The sequence below is a fragment of the Dendropsophus ebraccatus genome, chromosome 8, assembly GCF_027789765.1.
Source record: "Dendropsophus ebraccatus isolate aDenEbr1 chromosome 8, aDenEbr1.pat, whole genome shotgun sequence".
NCBI lineage: Eukaryota > Metazoa > Chordata > Amphibia > Anura > Hylidae > Dendropsophus > Dendropsophus ebraccatus.
Genome location: NC_091461.1, coordinates 84,661,503 through 84,686,353, shown reverse-complemented (window position 1 = coordinate 84,686,353; position 24,851 = coordinate 84,661,503). Strand labels below are relative to the sequence as shown.

At 43.2% G+C, this 24,851-nt stretch overlaps 1 protein-coding gene across 1 annotated transcript in view; it reads right to left on the bottom strand.

Annotated features, from left to right (window-relative positions):
- Nucleotides 1-10,786, bottom strand: part of LOC138799513 (uncharacterized) — a 36,350-nt gene extending 25,564 nt beyond the window's left edge. Inside the window, exon 1 of the mRNA XM_069980803.1 lies at nt 10,635-10,786. The gene's annotated coding sequence lies outside the window, so the exon portion shown is untranslated. The remainder of the gene's footprint in view (nt 1-10,634) is intronic.
- Between the last annotated feature and the right edge of the window lie 14,065 nt (nt 10,787-24,851).

The following is a 24,851-nucleotide window of genomic DNA, read 5'->3' as shown; positions in this document are numbered from 1 at the left end:
GTGGCGCTAATGCCGCGAGGCCCCGCCCACTTAATACAATCTGCAGTTGCTAAAAGATGACTTTTTACTTGAACAAGCACCATGACGTATGATATAAAATAAGGTATGAAAACCACTAAATTTACCCTTTACACCTGTGTAGAGATGTCAAAATGCACAAAGGAGGTGACAGTGTCACTTTAAGGACAGAGCCAATTTCGATTTTTGCATTTTCGTTTTTTCCTCCTTGTGCTTAAAAGGCCATAGCACTTACATTTTTCCACCTAGAAACCCACATGAGCCCTTATTTTTTGCGTCACTAATTGTACTTTGCAATGACAGTCTGAAGTTTTGCATAAAGTACACCACGAAACCAGGAAAAAAATAAATGTGTGGGGAAATTGAAAAAAAAAAACGCATTTCTTTTATTTGGAGGGTATTTGTTTTTATGCCATTCGCCGTGGGGTAAAACTGACTTGTTATATATGTTCCAAGTCGTTACGATTAAAACGATATATAACATGTATAACTTTTCTTTTATCTGATTCAAACCATTGTTCACAAATATATGTTCCTTAAAACCGCTCCATTCCCAGGCTTAGGCTGAGTTCACACTACGTATATTTTAGTCAGTATTGTGGTCCTCATATTGCAACCAAAACCTGGAGTAGATTAAAAACACAGAAAGGATCTGTTCACACAATGTTGAAATTGAGTGGATGGTCGCCATTTAATGGCAAATATTTGCTGTTATTTTAAAACAGGGGTGGGGAACCTTTTCCATGTCGAGGGCCGGTCGGGCATTAATAAAATCATTCGAGGGCCGCATACCGTGCGCGGCAGTTAGTAGCGGGGGTTTGCAGCACCCAGGACAAGGCATAGTATTGTTCCCCTAGTGCCCCTGCTATTGTAGTTAACCCCCAGTGATGCCCCTTGTAGTCTAGTTAACCCCCAAGTCATGTCCCTGGTAGCCTAGTTAACCCCCATCAGGCATGTCCCTGGTAGCCTAGTTATTCCCCCCCCATCAGTCATGTCTCTGGTAGCCTAGTTGTCCCCCCCATCAGTCATGTCCCTGGTAGCCTAGTTGTCCCCCCCCCCATCAGTCATGTCCCTGGTAGCCTAGTTATTCCCCCCATCAGTCATGTCTCTGGTAGCCTAGTTGTCTCCCCCATCAGTCATGTCCCTGGTGGCCTAGTTATCCCCCCATCAGTCATGTCCCTGGTAGCCTAGTTGTCCCCCATCAGTCATGTCCCTGGTAGCCTAGTTGTCCCCCCATCAGTCATGTCCCTGGTAGCCTAGTTGTCCCCCCATCAGTCATGTCCCTGGGATCCTAGTTAACCCCCAAATAAAAAAATAAACATCCCACTCACCTTACCTCCGCTCCCACGCAGTCCAGGTCCTCTTCTCTCCCAGGTCCTCTGTGCCGGTCTTCTCCTGCAGGCGGCGCGCGATGAAATGACGTCATCGCGCGCGGCCCGCAGGAGACTAAAGACACGCGCCGCTCTGCTGGGGAAGGAGCCGGCACAGACAGCATCCTCCGGTGTCCGCCAGCTGTCACAGACACCGGAGGATGCTGTGTATGCCGGCTTCTTCCTCCTCCAGAGCGGCGCGCATCACAGGGGAGCTGCGGGCCGCGGGCCGCATCGGGAGGTCTCAGGGGCCGGATGCGGCCCGCGGGCCGGAGGTTCCCCACCCCTGTTTTAAAACAACGGCTGTTGTATTGAAATAATGGCAGTTATTTACTGTTATATGACGGCCATCCACTCAATTTCACCATTGTGTGAACAGAGCCTTTCTGTGTTTTTAATCCACTCCTGGTTTTGGTTGCAATATGAGGACCACAATACTGACTGAAATATACGTAGTGTGAACCCAGCCTTATAGCGCTTTTATCCTTTGGTCTATGGGGCTGATTGAGGTGTCATTTTTTGCGCCATGATGTTTACTTTCTATCAGTACCTTGATTGCGTATAAGCGACTTTTTGATCACTTTTTATTACAATTTTTCTGGATTTGATGCAACCATAAATTCGCTATTTTGCACTTTGGGATTTTTTTGCACTTACGACGTTTACCGTGCGAGATCAGGAATGTGATTAATTAATAGTTCGGGCGATTACGCACACGACAATAGCAAACATGTTTATTTATTTTTATTTATAACCTGGGAAAAGGGGGGTGATTCTGACTTTTATCAGGGGAGGGGGCTTTTTATTGACAACAAAACTTTATTTATTTTTTTTTACACATATACTAGAAGCCCCCTTCTAGTATATACACTTTGATCTCTCATTGAGATCTTTGCTGTATAGTTATACAGCAAAGATCAATGAGATCGGCACTCGTTTGCTTTTGGCTGCTGCAGCCAAAAACAAACGAGTGCCGAGCCAAGGTCAGCGCCATCTTGGAGCGGACCCCGGCAGGTAATAGATACGGAGATCGCTCCTCTGGGACAACGTCCCGGGGGACCGATCTCCTCAACTAGACACCAGGGAAGCGCTGGATCCAGTAATCGGATGCAGCTGTCAACTTTGACAGCTGCATCTGATTACCTTATCGGATCGGACGATCGGACCGTGCCCGCTAATAAGGTAATCAGATGCAGCTGTCAAAGTTGCCGCAGTAGCGGACTACACGCGGCACCCGGGACCGCGTCGGTACAGAACGGGGTCGCTGCGCGGCCCCGTTCTGAAGCCCCTTACCGACAATAGGGCGTAAATATACGCCCTTTGTCATTAAGGGGTTAAAATGTACCTGTTGTTATAACTTTCAAAATCTAAATCAACAGTAGATGTGATATAAAGCAAGTTTGCAATTTACGTTTTGTTTTTTTTTAGTTATCATGCAAAACACGGCACTTCCTGTTTTCTGACTTTTTATTAAAAAACAGGAAACAGTCAGAAAACAGGAAGTCCTGTGTACCCCAGGCCATCTGAGTGCTCAGAGAGAGAAGGCAGTCATGTGATTGACAGACATATTGAGCTGTGACTCTCTGTATTGGCCGGAATTCCTGTGTTTCAACCAGCACAGCAGAAAATCTGCCTTCAGGAGACTGGACCTGGATTTCAGGTAAGTTCAGCTTTGTTTTACAGCAACAACAACAAAAATTATGAATGTAAATTGTAAACTTGCTTTATTTCACATCTACTTTTGATTTAGACTGAAAGTTACAATGACAGTGACACTTTAACCTCTTAAAGTATTCCCATTAGTTAAAATCTGCTCCATGACTGACAGTCTTGCAAAGAATATTACACTTCCACAACAACACATGCTTACGAACCTGTACCTCACACATCAGGTTGGGCAATATTTGGCCATATCCCCTCAGAATATGACAGAATTCTCCTATTACAAATGAGTTTTTTTTTAAGGTACATCAGTGGCAACACAGAAAACAATCTTGTAAGTCTGGCTTGACCCAGAGCGCCCAATCTTATGACTGATGCTGGAGAAATGTATATTTCTCCAGCATCAGTCATAAAATTGGGCGCTCTGATTGAGTAAATTCAGCATCACAAAAGGAAAACAGAATTAAAGCGGTTGTAGGCAAAATTAGCTTGTTCCCTTATCCACAGGATAGGAAACAAGTAAGAGATAGCGATGGGTCTGACCTCTGTACCGGGCCCCGGCTTCTTTGTTATGAGTACAGCCGTGGCATGTGACCTGCAGCTCCATTCATTCTTATGGAGCCGCCGGAAAATGCTTACTCGGCTCTTTCGGGCAGCTCCATAGGAATGAACAGAGCTGTGAGTCATGGGCCGTACCCACGGCTGCATTCATAACAAAAAAGCCGGGGGCCCGATAATGAGATCGGCGCAGGGTATGGATCTTTTACTTGTCCCCTATTTTGCTAGGAAAACCTCTTCAAATACTTTTAAACACCTGGATTAAGGGGACTACTAACTGAACTTACTTATCTCTGGCATTTCCTGAGAAAACAGGCACACTCCAAACTCACCAAATTGTGTCCTCATGGACCTTCCTTTGTGCACTGGGGTAGACAAGGCTGAACCTAAACTGTTCTATGCATACAATTGCCCAAAATGTCCTGGTATGCTAAAGTATTATGAAAGGGGTTATCTGGCATGGAAAACTTTTTATATATTGTTGCAAGTACAGTGGTGCCTTGGATTACGAGCATAATTCGTTCCGGGACCGTGCTTGTAATCCAAATCCACTCTTAAACCAAAGCAAATTTTCCCGTAAGAAATCATAGAAATGCAGACAATTGGTTCCACAACCCAAAAATAATGATGAATTATTCTGAATAACATGTAAAACAAATGAAACAAACATTCAGAAACAGCAGAATATGTGATATTATAAGTTACTGTACAGTAATGGAGAGGATGGGAAACACAAGGGCTGAGAGAGACTGCAGGGAGCATGAAGGAATGAGCAGTACAGATGTGGGCACATACATGCAGCACTCTCTGTCTGGGGAGAGAGGGGTTACAGCTATGAAGAGATTACCTCCACTGCCCTGTCCCCTGATGCAAGCCCCAGCCTGAAGTGGATCTGCTGTGATTTGGAAGGTGAGGGAGACTTCCTGGGTCGGAGTACAGTGCTGTAGACCCCGCTATGCAGACCATGCCCCTCCTCCACTCGCGCTCCCACCTAGTACAGGGAGCTCTTAAACCAAAACAATGCTCTTAAACCAAGTCACAATTTTGAAAAACTGTGAGCTCTTAAACCAAAACGCTCTTAAACCAAGTTACTCTTAAACCAAGGTACCACTGTATATAGAAAATAATAAGAGCTTATGCTTATTTCTCCGTGCTTCCCCGGTGTCCTCCTTCGGTGTCTCTAGGTACCCTGCTGACTGCTGCCACCGCTACTTCAAAGGCAAACTTGTCTCAGCAGTGACATCCTGCTCAGCAAACCACTGGCCGTGGCGCTGTCCCTCCTCAGTCAGTGATTGGATTGACTGAGTGGACTGTCACTCCAGAGACGAGTTTGCCTCGGAAGTGGGGATGTCAGCAGTCAGGGGGGACCCAGAGACACCGCAGGAGGATGCCGGTGAGTGTGGAGGATTAAGCATAGGCTCTTAATATTTACTATAAAACTGCAACAATATATAAAAAGTTTTCCCATGCCAGATAACGCCTTTAGGCAGTGTTCACACTACGTATATTTCAGTCAGTATTGTGGTCCTCATATTGCAACCAAAACCAGGAGTGGATTAAAAACACAAAAAGGCTCTGTCCACACAATGTTGAAATTGAGTGGATGGCCGCCATATAACAGTAAATAACTGCCATTATTTCAATATAACAGCCGTTGTTTTAAAATAACAGCAAATATTTGCCATTAAATGGCAGCCATCCACTCAATTTCAACATTGTGTGAACAGAGCCTTTCTGTGTTTTCAATCCACTCCTGGTTTTGGTTGCAATATGAGGACCACTATACTGACTGAAAGATACGTAGTGTGAACCCAGCCTTAAAGGGGTTATCCAGCGAAAAAATCAGAAAGTCATACAGATTTTTAATTTACTTCTATTAAAAAATCTCAAATCTTCTCATACTTATTAGCTGCTGTATGTCATGCAGGAAATGTTTTATTTTCAGTCTGACACAGTGCTCTCTGCTGACATCTCTGTCCGAGACTCTGTTTTCTATGAATCCGCATAGAAACATTTCCTGCCCTGGATAGTTCCTGTCTCGGCCAGAGATGTCAGAAGAGAGCACTGTGTCAGACTGAAAATAAAACAACACTTCCTGCAGTATATATAGTAGCTAAGTATAGGAAGACGTGAGATTTTTTTCGTAGAAGTAATTCAAAGTACAAATCTATATAATTTTGACTACAGTTGATTTAAAAGGAAAAGATTTTTGCTGGACAACCCCTTTAAGTTTTCATGTGAACCAAGGGGCCCAGGCCTCCGCCTGAACAGAACCCCACTGCTTTATCCCACCTTCACCAACCTTTAGGGTAGCTTCACACGGGCGGGCTCGCAGCGAGATTCTCGCTGCGAGCCCGGCAGGTCCTGGCAGTTCCCATAAACTACATACTTGCTGCGGACCGCAGCGAGTATGTAATTGTACCGCGCTTAACTCCTTCTACTCCCGCCCGGCTCCCCCGCTGTAAGCAGCATACATTACCTGTCCTTGCTGCACGGGTCCGGCGTCCTGCTCTCCCGTCCGGCCAATTAGTGTGTTGCCCAGCCGCAGCCACTGATTGGCCGGGCGGGAGAGCAGGACGCCGGACCCGTGCAGCAAGGAGAGGTAATGTATGCTGCTTACAGCGGGGGAGCCGGGCGGGAGTAGAAGGAGTTAAGCGCGGTATAATTACATACTCGCTGCGGTCCGCAGCAAGTATGTAGTTTATGGAAACTGACAGGACCTGCCGGGCTCGCAGCGAGAATCTCGCTGCGAGCCCGCCCGTGTGAAGCTACCCTAACAGTTGACACAATGCAAGTCATGCAAGTAATGTTCTTTGGGCATTCACCAAACCAAAGTTAAAGAGTCACTGTCGTATTTTTTTTTTTTTTGCAGAAATCAATAGTCCAGGCGATTTTAAGAAACTTTGTAATTGGGTTTATTAGCCAAATCTGCCATTATCTGCATGTAAAAAGCCTTTTCCCAGGTCCCCCCCTCCTTCCTCTTTTTCATCCACTCTGAAAAATCTGAAAATTGTGACTTGTTGCAGGAGACGTACCCTGTCTGCTCTAGGGAGAGGGGAGGGGGGAGGAGGAAGGAGGGAGTTAGCCGGCAGCAGAAAGCAGATAACAGAGGATTACAGGCACGGAGCTGGGTGACAGCTGTAATCCAGCTCTGACAGGTCACTGGTGATGGTCAGAACAGATAACGGGTGAGGGATTTGTAGTTTAACTCTTTGTTGTCCTGTTTTGGTCTTTTCTTTAGCTCTCTCCATAGGAGAACAATGAAGACAGGGGAGAGAGCTTCAAACTGCTTTTTCATGATAAAAATGCATTTTTCGGATAATAAACCCAATTACAAAGTTTCTTAAAATCGCCTGGACTACTGATTTCTGCAAAAAAAAAATTCACGACAGTGACACTTTAATCTATTGGACAGCCAGACAGAAAAGTGTGATCCCTGACTCCACATAACACGTTTTAGTGACAGCATGCTTTACACGCTGGCATGTACTTGCTTGCATGCAGCTAGTCCGTTACGAAGCTCTGAGCGCACAGTTTCTATCCTGATTTTAATAACAGATGAGGTTTGAGAGTCAGCAGAGTGTAGGTTACTTTTGTGCACTATGAGCTTCTGAATTACCAGACTCTGCTCTTTAACCCCTTCAGCTGTGGTTCCAAAATTTCTCCACTTTTCTTTTTCGCAAACAGTTATATTGGGATTTTCAATAACATAACAAAAACACATCAATTTAGGGTCCATTTACACAGAAAGATTATTTGACAGATTATCTGGCAAGGATTTGAAGCCAAAGCCAGGAACAGACTATAAACAGAGATCAGGTCATAAAGGAAAGCCTGAGATTTCTCCTCTTTTCATATCCATTCCTGGCTTTGGCTTCAAATCTTTGGCAGATAATCTTGCTGTGTAAATAGACCCTAAGGGCCCTATTCCACCGGACGATTATCGTTCAGATTATTGTTAAATCGTTCGAATCTAAACGATAATCGTTCGGTTGAAATGCAGTTAACGATTAACGACCGAACGAGAAATCGTTGTCTCGCTTTATAAGACCTGGACCTATTTTTATCGTTGCTCGTTCGCAAAACTTTCGCATTCAATAAGACATCGTTCGGTCGTTCGCAAGAGATACGGACGCAATAGCGAATAAATAGCAAAGAAAAAACTATCGCAATTACGATCATAAGTAACGATTATCGTTCCATGGAAATGAGTGAACGTTTTCAGGTCTTTCGCAATAGCGGTCGTTTGAGATCGTTAATCGTTAACAATTATGCAAAAGATAATCGTCCGATGGAATAGGGGCCTAAGGCAGGAGGGGTAGGGGACAGGCGGTGCCATCAGCATGGTTGCAACCGGATGTATATATAATACATATACATACTGGCCTTGTATGGCTATGTGTGTAAAAGTCATTGTCACACCTATGTCAACTGTCCAGCCATATACCTTCACAATAGTGTAAACATTGGAGGATACAGTTATTTGTTGCTATTGTTGGATGGCCAAAAGAACCTTGTAGCTGTAGTTGTAAAACTGGGTCCCCATTGTGCTTGGTAAATATGTACAAGGCCGGGGAAACATCAGATAACTTCCATTCATGGTCATCAGTGGTCTACACCGACATTTCTAGAAGCACATCACCCCCACCCAAACTTACTATAGGGTAAATTCACACGGGCGGATCCGCCGGGAGTCTCACGCACGAAATCCGCAGCTAATCCGCAATACACAAATTATTATTATTATTAATACGTGTATTGCGGATTAGCTGCGGATTTCGTGCGTGAGACTCCCGGCGGATCCGCCCATGTGAATTTACCCTAAAGGTGGGGGGTATGTAGCTTCTAGTCAGCCTCAGCTGGGACCATCGAAGGTACCCAGCACCCTGGAGGTCATCAAGGGAAGTGGGCATATATTAGCGCATAATATACAAAGGGGCTCCCCATTTCATTGTGGATAAAACAACTATGCACCTGTACCATCTGTTACTGCAGCTAAGTATTGTTATTTTCTATAATTTTGTGTGGTTATAGCCTTCTCCGACTATTATCAAAAAGTGACCGATTACAATGGTCCAATAGGCGTGTGAGACCTCGTGCAGAGCCTCATCTAGGCAACATTGCACTGGTTTAGCAGACAGTTTCTAAGTTCTAAGTTTCAGTTCTAAGAGGGCTGAATTGTCCTGTGACAGGAGGGAAGGTCAGCCACAAGCTACCATGTGGTAAAATTAAAGGGGTTGTCCAGCGCTACAAAAACATGCCCACTTTCTTCCAGAGACAGCCCCACTCCTGTCTCCAGCTTGGGCAGGGTTTTGCTGCTCAGTTCCATTGAAGTGAATGGAGCTTTATTGCAAATTGCACCTGAACTGGAGACAAGAGTCGTGTTGTCTCTGAAAGAAAGTGGCCATGTTTTTATAGCACTGGATAACCCCTTTAAGCATTTCCATAGTGGTCATTGGAAGTTTGAAGGGACTTTCCTTGGACCCCATTGAACACCTTTACAATAAACCAGAATAGACACTGCAGATCAGGTCCTCTTGTCCAATCTGACAAATTCTCCTCTGTTTTAGTAAAATACTAAAGATATGACTGCAGCTGCAAGGGCCACTGCAGATGTTCTAATTTAGGTAGAAGAGTCCACTGATCAATCATAGAGCAAAAAGGGACCTTTAAAAGGCAAAATATTTCTTCTAATAAGTGACCATGTTAAAGGAAAAGTCCAGCCAAAATTGTTATTAGAGTATTGTATTGCCCCCCCCCCCCCCCCAAAAAAAAAAAGTTATACAAATCACCAATATACACTTATTACGGGAAATACTTATAAAGTGCTTTCTTCCCTGCACTTACTACTGCATCAAGGCTTCACTTCCTGGATAACATGGTGATGTCACGACCCACTGGAACTCCAGGATAATACTATACTCATACCGCCTGGCCGTCTGCTCTTAGTCTCGGTTCTGTCTCCTCCACAGCAGTCACTGTGGAGGAAAGAGAAGGAGAGGACAGAGCTGGGACTAAGAGCAGAATCGGGGAGGCTGCGGTGTATTTATTATGTGGGCAGCTAGAACACAAGACACGGAGCACTGGGGGACACTGAGCATCCCCCGCGGCAGAGGGAAACACTGCCCACCATGAGACAGGTGATAGTATTATCCCGGGGGACTGGGATACTGGCACTACAACTGTGCCAGGGGCTGCAGCAGCTGCTGGGCACACAGTTGCCTGGTCATACACTCAAGTCCTCAGTTACAGTGTCCAGCAGTTCCTGCCATCAGCCTCTCCAGCAGCCGCCGCACAGCTCTGGGAGTTCCAGTGGGTTGTGACGTCACTATTTTAGTAAGATCACAAGACTTCAGGCAGTAGTAAGTGCAGGGGAAAAAAGCCCCTTATGGGCACTTCACGTATTTAGGGTGTGTTCACACGTACAGGATCTGCAGCAGATTTGAAGTTGCAGATTTGCTTTGAATCAAATCTGCTGAGGTTCCTGTTGGTGTAAACGGTGCTAAGCGTATATTGGGGATTTGTATAACCTTTGGGGGGCAATACAATACTCTAATAATATTTTCATCCAGACTTCTCCATTCACATCACCAGGAGGTGGCTAGTGGCTGAGATGGTGGCAGGTGGCTACAGGCCTTTAAGTCTGGACAATTTCATAAATATATCACTGGAGAATCCCTTTAAACTCCACACATCATACATATAGTAACTGTTACACCATCATTATCCATGACGCCTCGGCTGTGACTACTTCATAGAGAATGCATGGAGCTAATCACAGTGTAGCTGTAACCTCCACATCAGCTCGCCCCACCTATCCACGCATTCTAGTCACTTCATTACTAAATGGACAAGGACGTTTGGACAGCAGGACAGCCTTCCCAGCATGCTCCGGAATTTAGTTCCTCTGGTATTGTGATCTGATGCCCGCCTGCACCGCTATACGGAGCCGCACAGCGCCCGCTCACCACACCCCAGCAACCAAATCTCATCTGCGCTTTTATTTTTGTTTTGTTTTTTATTTACCTTTTCGCTGTCACGTGCCTTCGTCATCAATATGCGACCGCGACCTCCATGACGTCAACAACGCACGTCACTTACGGGAAGCTGAAGTGGGCGGGACTTCTCAGCCGCTAACGCCGCAACGAGGGACGTGTTCCATGTAATCCGGACGAAGATGCCGTCACGTGATTCCTTAGCTGGGCTGGGTTAGTGACGTCATACAGGCTGAAACTTATATTCTAATTGCCCGCGCCCCAACGTCGTGATTGTCAGTACTTGTCCCTATCATCTGCTGTATAGCCGTGTTATGTACTGCAGTCACGCTATCAGCACTTCACTGAAATGGAGTCACGCTATCAGCACTAGGAATTGCAGTGCTCCTATATACCATGTTTTACGGTAATAGCCAGGACTAGTTAGTTCCAGGCTCCAGAATGTGCCAGGAAGATCATAGGGTGACACCTACATGTGAGACTAACTAAAGAATGTCAACTCTTAACCCCTTCAGGTCCATTTACCCACTGTTAACCCCTCAGATCCACAACTGTTCAATTTCCCCACTGTTAACACCTTCACATCCACTACAATCTAATTCATCCACTGTTAACCCCTTTAGATCCACAACACTTCAATTCATCCACTTTTAACCCCTACACATCCACCACAGTTTAATTCATATACTGTTAACCCCTTCAGCTCCAGGAATATTTTATTTTTTTCTAACTATATGTAATTTTTAACACCTGAAAACCCGGCTCATTTTAATTTATTTCTCTTATTTGTCTTAGACATAGAGGAACCATTATTACTGTAGGGATTTGGATTAATGGGATGGTAAAATGTCTATTTGGGGCTATATGCCCCACTATTTAAAGTCTAATAAAATCACGAAATCAAATTGTTATCCAATTTCGCTACCATATCCTAGAAGAGCGCTTACTCTCGTACAGTTTCTGTGATTTTCAGACATTTTTACTGTACGAATTCAGAGTAATGTGATGGTAAAGTGTCTATTTGGGGCTATATGTCCCACTATTTGAAGTCCAATAAAATCACGAAATCAAATTGTTATCCAATTTCGCTACCATATCCTAGAAGAGCGCTTACTCTGTTACAGTTTCTGTGATTTTCAGACATTTTTACTGTACGGATTCGGAGTAATAAGATGGTAAAGTGTCTATTTGGGGTTATATGTCCCACTATTTGAAGTCCAATAAAATCACAAAATCAAATTGTTTTCCAAACTCGTTACCATATCCTAGAAGAGCGCTTACTCTCGTACAGTTTCTGTGATTTTCAGACATTTTTACTGTAGGGATTCGGAGTAATGTGATGGTAAAGTGTCTATTTGGGGCTATATGTCGCACATTTTGAAGTCCAATAAAATCACGAAATCAAATTGTTATCCAATTTCGCTACCATATGCTAGAAGAGCGCTTACTCTCGTACAGATTCTGTGATTTTCAGACATTTTTACTGTATGAATTCAGAGTAATGTGATGGTAAAGTGTCTATTTGAGGCTATATGTCCCACTATTTGAAGTCCAAAAAAATCACGAAATCAAATTGTTATCCAATCTCACTACCATATCCTAGAAGAGCGCTTACTCTGTTACAGGTTCTGTGATTTTCAGACATTTTTACTGTACGGATTCGGAGTAATGTAATGGTAAAGTGTCTATTTGGGGTTATATGTCGCACATTTTAAAGTAAAAAAAAATCACGAAATTAAATTGTTATCCAATCTCGCTACCATATTCTAGAAGAGCGCTTACTCTCGTACAGGTTCTGTGATTTTCAGACATTTTTACTGTACGGATTCGGAGTAATGTGATGGTAGAGTGTCTATTTGGGGCTATATGCCCCACTATTTGAAGTCCAATAAAATCACGAAATCAAATTGTTATCCAATTTCGCTACCATATCCTAGAAGAGCGCTTACTCTCGTACAGTTTCTGTGATTTTCAGACATTTTTACTGTACGGATTCGGAGTAATGTGATGGTAAAGTGTCTATTTGGGGTTATATGTCCCACTATTTGAAGTCCAATAAAATCACAAAATCAAATTGTTTTCCAAACTCGTTACCATATCCTAGAAGAGCGCTTACTCTCGTACAGGTTCTGTGATTTTCAGACATTTTTACTGTACGGATTCGGAGTAATGTGATGGTAAAGTGTCTATTTGGGGCTATATGCCCCACTATTTGAAGTCCAAAAAAATCACGAAATCAAATTGTTATCCAATCTCACTACCATATCCTAGAAGAGCGCTTACTCTGTTACAGGTTCTGTGATTTTCAGACATTTTTACTGTACGGATTCGGAGTAATGAAATGGTAAAGTGTCTATTTGGGGTTATATGTCGCACATTTTAAAGTAAAAAAAAATCACGAAATCAAATTGTTATCCAATCTCGCTACCATATCCTAGAAGAGCGCTTACTCTCGTACAGGTTCTGTGATTTTCAGACATTTTTACTGTACGGATTCGGAGTAATGTGATGGTAAAGTGTCTATTTGGGGCTATATGTCGCACATTTTGAAGTCCAATAAAATCACGAAAGCAAATTGTTATCCAATCTCACTACCATATCCTAGAAGAGCGCTTACTCTCGTACAGGTTCTGTGATTTTCAGACATTTTTACTGTACGGATTCGGAGTAATGTGATGGTAAAGTGTCTATTTGGGGTTATATGTCGCACATTTTAAAGTAAAAAAAAATCACGAAATCAAATTGTTATCCAATTTCGCTACCATGTCCTAGAAGAGCGCTTACTCTCGTACAGTTTCTGTGATTTTCAGACATTTTTACTGTACGGATTCGGAGTAATAAGATGGTAAAGTGTCTATTTGGGGCTATATGTCCCACTATTTGAAGTCCAATAAAATCACGAAATCAAATTGTTATCCAATCACACTACCATGTCCTAGAAGAGCGCTTACTCTCGTACAGGTTCTATGATTTTCAGACATTTTTACTGTAGGGATTCGAAGTAATGTGATGGTAAAGTGTCTATTTGGGGCTATATGTCCCACTATTTGAAGTCCAATAAAATCACGAAACCAAATTGTTATCCAATCACTTTACCAAATCCTAGAAGAGCGCTTACTCTCGTACAGATTCTGTGATTTTCAGACATTTTTACTGTACGGATTCGGAGTAATGTGATGGTAAAGTGTGTATTTGGGGCTATATGTCGCACATTTTGAAGTCCAATAAAATCATGAAATCAAATTGTTATCCAATCTCGCTACCATATCCTAGAAGAGCGCTTACTCTCGTACAGGTTCTGTGATTTTCAGACATTTTTACTGTACGGATTCGGAGTAATGTGATGGTAAAGTGTCTATTTGGGGCTATATGTCGCACATTTTGAAGTCCAATAAAATCACGAAAGCAAATTGTTATCCAATCTCACTACCATATCCTAGAAGAGCGCTTACTCTCGTACAGGTTCTGTGATTTTCAGACATTTTTACTGTACGGATTCGGAGTAATGTGATGGTAAAGTGTCTATTTGGGGTTATATGTCGCACATTTTAAAGTAAAAAAAAATCACGAAATCAAATTGTTATCCAATTTCGCTACCATGTCCTAGAAGAGCGCTTACTCTCGTACAGTTTCTGTGATTTTCAGACATTTTTACTGTACGGATTCGGAGTAATAAGATGGTAAAGTGTCTATTTGGGGCTATATGTCCCACTATTTGAAGTCCAATAAAATCACGAAATCAAATTGTTATCCAATCACACTACCATGTCCTAGAAGAGCGCTTACTCTCGTACAGGTTCTATGATTTTCAGACATTTTTACTGTAGGGATTCGAAGTAATGTGATGGTAAAGTGTCTATTTGGGGCTATATGTCCCACTATTTGAAGTCCAATAAAATCACGAAACCAAATTGTTATCCAATCACTTTACCAAATCCTAGAAGAGCGCTTACTCTCGTACAGATTCTGTGATTTTCAGACATTTTTACTGTACGGATTCGGAGTAATGTGATGGTAAAGTGTCTATTTGGGGCTATATGTCGCACATTTTGAAGTCCAATAAAATTACGAAATCAAATTGTTGTCCAATCTTGTTACCATATCCTAGAAGAGCGCTTACTCTTGTACAGTTTCTGTGATTTTCAGACATTTTTACTGTGGGGATTTGGAGTAATGTGATGGTAAAGTGTCTATTTGGGGCTATACACCTGATAATTTGAAGTCCAATAAAATTACGAAATCAAATAGTTCTCCATCTTGTTCTTGTTGTTGGACGCTTTTGGTAGACTACTTCCAATCCCAGAAGGGACCAGCTTCATGGCTGATGGAGGATAACCATTAAGAGACTTTTTTCAGGACTGTTCTTCTATTCTAGTTTAATAAGTCTATGTTCCTTTTAAGTTTAGGTTAGGGACTCGCAAGAGAATGAGGACCCTTGATGTGGCTTGCGAGCTTACGATATTTCTTGCCTATTTTTTTCTTCTAGTTTTCAACGGTAAAAGATATCTACTAATACCTCATTGAAGATTGAACATCGAGCCATCAAGGAGCCCCACTAGACTAAAGCTGCTTTCACATGCAGCAGATTTTAGGCAGATTTTCTACAGCAGATTGTCTGTTGCCAAACCAAAGTCAACCTGAAGTTATAAATCTGCTGTAGAAAATCTGCATCAAATCCGCAGTGTGTGAAAGCACCCTTACTATTCTGCAAGTCTTCCCAAGTGCATTATAGGGCCATGCAGCTGCCACTGACTGACAGCTACTTACCGCCCTAGCGGTCTTGTTTCTGCCACCTAATAAAGAGTGCTGAGGGGCCTGTGTGAGCTGCTGGCGCCTGCTGATGCCCGTCCCCTGTGCCAACTTCTATGCTTTTATAGAAGAAGTCTGGCTAAAACATTTTTGTATTGTTATTGTATTGTCACCCAAAAGTTATACAAATCCCCAATATACACCTATTACGGGAAATGCTTAGGAAGCGCTTTTTTCTCTGCACTTACTACTGCATCAAGACTTCACTTCCTGGATAACATGGTGATGTCACTTCCTGGATAATATGGTGATGTCACTTCCTGGATAACATGGTTATGTCACTTCCTGGATAACATGGTGATGTCACGACCCGACTCCCAGAGCTGTGGGGGCTGTGGCTGCCGGAGAGGATGATGGCAGGGGGATGCTCAGTGTTCCTCCAGTGCCCTGTATCCCTCAGTGTCCCCCAGCCATCATCCTCTCCGGCAGCCACAGCCCACACAGCTCTGGGAATCGGGTCATGACATAACCATGTTATCCAGGAAGTGACATCACCATGTTATCCAGGAAGTGACATCACCATGTTATCCAGGAAGTGACCTCACCTTGTTATTCAGGAAGTGAAGTCTTGATGCAGTAGTAAGTGCAGAGAAAAAAGCGCTTCCTAAGCATTTCCCGTAATAGGTGTATATTGGGGATTTGTATAACTTTTGGGTGACAATACAATAACAATACAAAAATGTTTTAGCCAGACTTCTTCTATAAAAGCATAGAAGTTGGCACAGGGGAGGGGCCTCAGCAGGCGCCAGCAGCTCACACAGGCCCCTCAGCACTCTTTATTAGGTGGCAGAAACAAGACCGCTAGGGCGGTAAGTAGCTGTCAGTCAGTGGCAGCTGCATGACCCTATAATGCACTTGGGAAGACTTGCAGAATAGTAAGGGTGCTTTCACACACTGCGGATTTGATGCAGATTTTCTACAGAAGATTTGAAACTTCAGGTTGACTTTGGTTTGGCAACAGACAATCTGCTGTAGAAAATCTGCCTAAAATCTGCTGCATGTGAAAGCAGCTTTAGTCTAGTGGGGCTCCTTGATGGCTCGATGTCCAATCTTCAATGAGGTATTAGTAGATATCTTTTACCGTTGAAAACTAGAAGAAAAAAATAGGCAAGAAATATCGTAAGCTCGCAAGCCACATCAAGGGTCCTCATTCTCTTGCGAGTCCCTAACCTAAACTTAAAAGGAACATAGACTTATTAAACTAGAATAGAAGAACAGTCCTGAAAAAAGTCTCTTAATGGTTATCCTCCATCAGCCATGAAGCTGGTCCCTTCTGGGATTGGAAGTAGTCTACCAAAAGCGTCCAACAACAAGAACAAGATGGAGAACTAATTGATTTCGTAATTTTATTGGACTTCAAATTATCAGGTGTATAGCCCCAAATAGACACTTTACCATCACATTACTCCAAATCCCTACAGTAAATAGGTCTGAAAATCACAGAACCTGTAAGAGAGTAAGCGCTCTTCTAGGATATGGTAACAAGATTGGACAACAATTTTATTTCGTAATTTTATTGGACTTCAAAATGTGCGACATATAGCCCCAAATAGACACTTTACCATCTTATTACTCCGAATCCGTACAGTAAAAATGTCTGAAAATCACAGAAACTGTACGAGAGTAAGCGCTCTTCTAGGATATGGTAGCGAAATTGGATAACAATTTGATTTCGTGATTTTATTGGACTTCAAATAGTGGGGCATATAGCCCCAAATAGACACTTTACCATCACATTACTCCGAATCCGTACAGTAAAAATGTCAGAAAATCACAGAATCTGTACGAGAGTAAGCGCTCTTCTAGGACATGGTAGTGTGATTGGATAACAACTTGATTTCGTGATTTTATTGGACTTCAAATAGTGAGACATATAGCCCCAAATACACAATTTCCCATCACATTACTCCGAATCCGTACAGTAAAAATGTCTAAAAATCACAGAACCTGTACGAGAGTAAGTGCTCTTCTAGGATATGGTAGTGTGATTGAATAACAATTTGATTTCGTGATTTTATTGGACTTCAAAGTGTGCGACATATAGCCCCAAATAGACACTTTCCCATCACATTACTCCAAATTCCTACAGTAAAAATGTCTGAAAATCACAGAATCTGTACGAGAGTAAGCGCTCTTCTAGGATATGGTAATGAGATTGGATAACAATTTGATTTCGTGATTTTATTGGACTTCAAAGTGTGCGACATATAGCCCCAAATAGACACTTTACCATCACATTACTCCAAATTCCTACAGTAAAAATGTCTGAAAATCACAGAATCTGTACGAGAGTAAGCGTTCTACTAGGATATGGTAACAAGATTGGATAACAATTTGATTTCGTGATTTTATTGGAATTCAAAGTGTGCGACATATAGCCCCATATAGACACTTTACCATCACATTACTCCAAATTCCTACAGTAAAAATGTCTGAAAATCACAGAATCTGTACAAGAGTAAGCGTTCTACTAGGATATGGTAGTGTGATTGGATAACAATTTGATTTCGTGATTTTATTGGACTTCCAATAGTGCGACATATAGCCCCATATAGACACTTTCCCATCACATTATTCCAAATTCCTACAGTAAAAATGTCTGAAAATCACAGAATCTGTACGAGAGTAAGCGTTCTACTAGGATATGGTAGTGTGATTGGATAACAATTTGATTTCGTGATTTTATTGGACTTCAAAGTGTGCGACATATAGCCCCAAATAGACACTTTCCCATCACATTATTCCAAATCCCTACAGTAAAAATGTCTGAAAATCACAGAATCTGTACGAGAGTAAGCGTTCTTCTAGGATATGGTAGTGTGATTGGATAACAATTTGATTTTTTTATTTTATTGGACTTCAAAAAATGCGACATATAGCCCCATATAGACACTTTCCTATCACATTACTCCAAATTCCTACAGTAACAATGATTCTTATATAAGACAAATGAGAGAAATAAATGACAATGAACCGGGTTTTCAGGTGGTAAATATTATGTGGCGAAATTTATTCCATCACAAGAAGCGGAACCCCATTCACCTTCTCAGTACAAGGATTCACAGCAAATCTCACTGCAAACTGGCAGCGTGAAATCCGCTGCGAATCCGGTAATGTAAAGTTACCCTTAAGCGGTTATACGGGCAGGAATGAAGCAAAATACATTTATGTTCTTATAGGTGTTAATTAAAATAATAATAATAATAATAATAATAATAATAATCTTTTATTTATATAGCACCAACAGATTCCGCAGCACTTTAAAATTTTAGGATTGTTTTACATATAGTTAGAAAAAAATAAAATATTCCCGGAGCTGAAGGGGTTAACAGTATATGATTTAGATTGTAGTGGATATGAAGGGGTTAACAGTGGGTGAATGGATCTGAAGGGGTTAAGAGTTGCCATTCTTTAGTCTTACATGTAGGTGTTCCCCTCTGATCTTCCTGGCACATTCTGAAGCCTGGAACTAACTAGTCCTGGCTATTACCGTAATACATGGTATATAAGAGCACTGTAATTTCTAGTGCTGATAGCGTGACTCCATTTTTGTGAAGTGCTGATAGCGTGACTGCAGTGTGTTATGTGGGTACAGTGCCGTATAAATGGATGCACGTATTGCCAGTGACAGCTGACACGGATTTTTCAACATGAGGCTATAGGACGGCAGTAAAGCAGGGCATGTTGCATCTCTTGCCTCATTTTACTACTGTTACATGATGCCAATAGTGATCAACAGCCAATGACTTTTATTGATTACCAAGAGCAGCTTTGTTATCCCTTATTTTCCTATACTATAAATTGCATTTCTGCAGGTAGGTAATTGGTTAGGGGTTTTCGCCAACAAATCCTCCACAATATTGGAAGCTGCTGAGATGAAGACTGTCCAGTCATAAGTATTGATATCTGTATGGTTAGGCTGTGTTCACACATGGTGCTTTTTTTTTGTCACAATTTTCTTGCAGTTTTGCAGCAAACTGTGAATTTTGCAGCACAATAGTGGGGAAGTCCCCAAAAAAGTATCATAAATGCAAAAAAAAACCAGAGCAATGAATAAGGTGATACATCATTGACCCTCACATCGTGATTATTTGCGGCCATAATTGTCCCTCCTGTGGCAAAACACGTCACAAAACAAACATTGTATCAACATAGCCTTAGGGCCTGCTCCAGGTTTTTGTGGGCCCTTGGGTAACAGAGCCTCGGCGGGTCCTTTTTTTTTTTTTTTTTTACTAACACAAAAAAAGTGTAGTGACAGACGGGACCGGGCCCCTAGAGGCGCTGTGGGCCCCAACACTTGCCCTAGTTAGCTGGGTGCTGACGCCGACCCTGCATAGCCTCATGCTAACGATCTAGATAAATGGCATTGATCGGTCATTATTTTCCTGTTGCTGGCAATGGGAGTTCCACTCTTGGTTTTAGTTGAAAAAAGACTGATTGAAATACTGTGTGAACATAGCCCTAAAGTGTCAAAGGAGAAGGCTGTTTTTTGATCTTTTATTGGGTTACTGTTGCTAATAGCCATAGTGTGAGCATGAAGACCAGTATTGCAGAGGGACATTGTGGCTGCTACTCTTTGGGGCTGTTGTAGCTGATATAGTGCACCCAAGTTGGAACTGTTGGGGTCACTGGCATGGTGCTAATGGAGGGCATTATGGCTGGAACATATGGGCGGACACACTGCAGGGCACCCACTCACCCGCTCCTGCAGCTGCTGCCTCAGTGGCTGTCACTTGTCTTCTCCCATATGTGTGCCCATCAGGCCTGGGCTGAAGCACTGGAGGCGGGCTAACCCACCCCCAGTGGGAGGAAACCCCCACCCCTCTATGATATGGCTCCATTGATTCTAATGGAGCAGTGTCATAGAGGGGCAGGGGGTTTCCTCCCACTGGGGGTGGGTTGGCCCGCGTCCAGTGCTTCAGCCCGTGCCTGATGGTACATTCCCTTTAATTTATGTCTCTCTTCTTGCCGACCTGACCAGAAGTGGCTGGTGTTCAGCCCATGTACAGTGCTAGCGGACGGAGCGCAGTGGTTGGGGGGGGGCAGACAGCCGGGGGCGCATAAAATGAGGGTTTAGTCAGTGACAGTGGGTTGGGCTTTGTCTAACATGTTCCCTTTCTAAAATGCTCTGAGCCCCCCTTCCCCTCCTCCCAATTTGGGGAAACAAAGTTTGTCTTATAAAGCAAAAACAATACAGAAAGTTTTCCCACCTACACTTGTGCCATTGGATAGCTCCTTGTAATCCAAGATCTGTCCTGGGGTGTGTCCGGCAGGTGATGTAGTTATTGTCCTAATAAACAACTATTACACTAGCGGCTTCTTACGGAGCCACTCTGTAATTGCCCTGGCTTTGTGTGTGGAAGACCCAGTCAAAACCCATCTTCAATGCTGTTACTGAGGGAAGGAGGTGGTTGGCCAAAATCTTGTGATACGTGGCCCTTTCCATCCTCCTTTCATAATAGTGCAGTCATCCTGACCCCTTTGCTGTTGGGGTTGTACTCATCCTCCTTCCTCCTCCAAATAGGGCAAGTGGAGTTAATAAACCAAAAAGTTCTAATTTGATCTCATCTGACCACACGACCTTCTACCATGCCTTTTCTGGATGATCCAGATGGTCACTGGCAAACTTCAAATGGGCCTGGACATATGATGGTGTGAGCAGTGGGACCATGCGTGCCCAGTAATTGTGGTCCCAGCTGTCTTCAGGTCATTGACCAGGTCCTCCTGTAGTTCTGGGCTGCTTATTGAATCATCCTCAGAATCATCCTTATGCTGGGTTTACACGGAACGATTATCGTTCAAATTTGCACGATAACGATCGAATTCGAACGATAATCGTACGTGTAAACGCAGCGAACGATCGAACGACGAGTGAGAAATCGTTCATTTTGATCTTTTATCTTGTTCTTAAATCGTCGTTCGCAAAAAATTCGCCGATCGTTACGTGTAAACAGTCGTCGCGCGAAAGTCCGGCCGCCCCCCGCTCATCCGCAGCCAGGCCCCCCGCTCATCCGCAGCCCGGCCCCCTGCTCATCCGCAGCCCCTGCGCCGGCTCAATCGCCGCTACCGTTCCGATCGCCCCCCGCCACCGCCACTCCGATTGCCCCCGCCGCCCCGGCCACGAGCATACGTTACCTGCTCCGCATAGCTCCCCTCTTCAGTGGGAACGTAGAAAGGCAAATCAGCTCACCATGTGTGCAGTAATCAGTAGTGCTGGTCCTCAATTACGTCTGGAGCAGGTGGAAGGAAACAGAGATTCGGGCCATTTTCCGGTGGCAATAGGTAAGAAGTGGAAGTCCACAGCTCCAAGTAAAATTTAAAGTCTTTATTGAAAAATCCTCTTAAAATTCAAACATAACAATAAAAAACACGTTGACGCGTTTTAGGACACAGGTCCCTTAATCATGGCCATGGCCCATGATTAAGGGACTGATTGGCTGAAGAGGAGCCGTTTGAAATTCGGCGGGGGAGGGGGGCGATCAGAGCGGCAGGGGTGGCGATCGGGGCGGCGCAGGGGGCTGCGGTTGACCGTGGGGCCGGGCTGCGGATGAGCGGGGGGCCGAGCTGCGAGCCGGGGGCCAGGCTGCTGGCGGTCCGTGCTGCACGCAAAACGATCGCAAAGCGATTTTTCCGTACGATATATCGGACCGTCTAAACGCTGATCGGTATGAAAAAAAATCGTTACTCCGACATCGTTAATCGTACAATCGGGCCAATTAGCATTTCGTGTAAACCCAGCATTACCCGACGAGGCAAGAGCTTGCATTGAGCCCCAGACCGAGGAATCTTGACAGTCACCTTTTGTTTCTTCTATTTTCTAATAATTGCACAAACAGTTGTTGCCTTCTCACCAAGTTGCTTGCATTCTAGCCTTGCGCAAGTCTACAGTTTGTCCCTGTTTTCCCTGTTTGGTTTTGGCCGTGGTGGGGAGGCTGAAGTGTTATTGAATGAGTGTGTGGACATTTTTTTTTTTTATACAAGTAACTATTTCAAATTAGCAGTTAGTACAGGTAATGAATGCAGAGTAGGAGGAGCTTCTTAAAGAACAACTAAGGCTGGGTTCACACTGCATTTTTGCAATCCGTTTTTTTTCATCCGTTTTTTGCAAAAAAAAGGATGAAAAAAAAGGATGCATTTTTCCATTGACTTCCATTGTAAAAAAAAAAAAACAGTTCAAAACGGATCCGTTTTTTTAACGGACACAAAAGTAGTGTCAGCTACGCTTTTGTGTCCGTCAAAAAAACCGCACACAAATGCATCCGCTTTTTTCATCAGTTTTTTGCAAAAAAAACGGATTGCAAAAACGCAGTGTGAACCTAGCCTAACAGGTTTGTGAGAGTCAGAATTCTTGCTGGTTGATAACTGATCAAATCTCATGCAATAAAATGCTAAGTAATCATAAAATGTGATTTTCTAAAAAAAACACTTTTTTTTTTTTTTTTATCGTAGTTGAAGTCTACTTAGGATAGAAATTACAGACCTCTCTATTCTTTGATCTACACTACCTTTCAAAAGTTTGGGGTCACCCAAACAATTTTGTGTTTTCAATGAAAAGTCACACTTCTTCACCACCATACGTTGTGAAATGAATAGAAAATAGAGTCAAGACATTGACAAGGTTAGAAATAATGATTTGTATTTGAAATAACATTGTTTTTACATCAAACTTTGCTTTCGTCAAAGAATCTTCCTTTTGCAGCAATTACAGCATTGCACACCTTTGGCATTCTAGCTATTAATCTGTTGAGGTAAGCTGGAGAAATTGCACCCCACGCTTCTAGAAGCAGCTCCCACAAGTTGGATTGGTTGGATGGGCACTTCTGGCGTACCATACGGTCAAGCTGCTCCCGCAACAGCTCAATGGGGTTTAGATCTGGTGACTGCGCTGGCCACTCCATTACCTATGATAGAATACCAGCTGCTGCTTCTGCTGTAAATAGTTCTTGCACAATTTGGAGGTGTGTTTAGGGTCATCGTCCTGTTGTAGGATGAAATTGGCTCCAATCAAGCGCTGTCCACTGGGTATGGCATGGCGTTGCAAAATTGAGTGATAACCTTCCTTATTCAGAATCCCTTTTACCCTGTACAAATCTCCCACCTTACCAGCACCAAAGCAACCCCAGACCATCACATTACCTCCACCATGCTTAACAGGTGGCGTCAGGCATTCTTCCAGCATCTTTTCATTTGTTCTGCGTCTCACAAACGTTCTTTGTGATCCAAACACCTCAAACTTGGATTCATCTGTCCACAACACTTTTTTCCAGTCTTCCTCTGTCCAATGTCTGTGTTCTTTTGCCCATCTTAATCTTTTTCTTTTATTGGCCAGTCTCAGATATGGCTTTTTCTTGCCACTCTGCCCTGAAGGCAAAAATCCCACAGCCGCCTCTTCACTGTAGATGTTGACACTGGTGTTTTGCGGGTACTATTTAATGAAGATGCCAGTTGGGGACCTGTGAGGCGTCTGTTTCTCAAACTAGAGACTCTAATGTGCTTATCTTTTTGCTTAGTTGTGCAACGCAGCCTCCCACTTCTTTTTCTACTCTGGTTAGAGCCTGTTTGTGCTGTCCTCTGAAGGGAGTAGTACACACCATTGTAGGAAATCTTCAATTTCTTAGCAATTTCTTGCATGGAATAGCCTTTATTTCTAAGAACAAAAATAGACTGTCGAGTTTCAGATGAAAGTTCTCTTTTTCTGGCCATTTTGAGCGTTTAATTGACCCCACAAATGTGATGCTCCAGAAACTCAATCTGCTCAAAGGAAGGTCAGTTTTGTAGCTTCTGTAACCAGCTAGACTGTTTTCAGATGTGTGAACATGATTGCACAAGGGTTTTCTAATCATCAATTAGCCTTCTGAGCCAATGAGCAAACACATTGTACCATTAGAACACTGGAGTGTTAGTTTCTGGAAATGGGCCTCTATACACCTATGTAGATATTGCACCAAAAACCAGACTAGGCATAGTCCGAACCTGCCGAGGTTCGAGTTCGTATGAACCCGAACGCTCGGCAGCAGATTCCTGCTGTCTGCCCGCTCTGTGGAGCGGGCGGATACAGCGGGAGTAACGCCTGGAAAACTGGGATACAGCCTATGGCTATGGCTGTATCCCAGTTTTCCAGGCGGTCTTCCAGCTGGATCCGCCCGCTCCACGGAGCCAGCAGACAGCGGGAATCATTACCGAGGGTTCGGGTTCGTACGAACCCGAACCGAACTCGGTTCGTACCATCCCTAAACCAGACATTTGCAGCTAGAGTAGTCATTTACCACATTAGCAATGTATAGAGTGTATTTCTTTAAAGTTAGGACTAGTTTAAAGTTATCTTTATTGAAAAGTACAGTGCTTTATCTTCAAAAATAAGGACATTTCAGTGTGACCCCAAACTTTTGAACGGTAGTGTATAAAATACTTATTTTCGCCGCTGTAATAGTAAAAATTC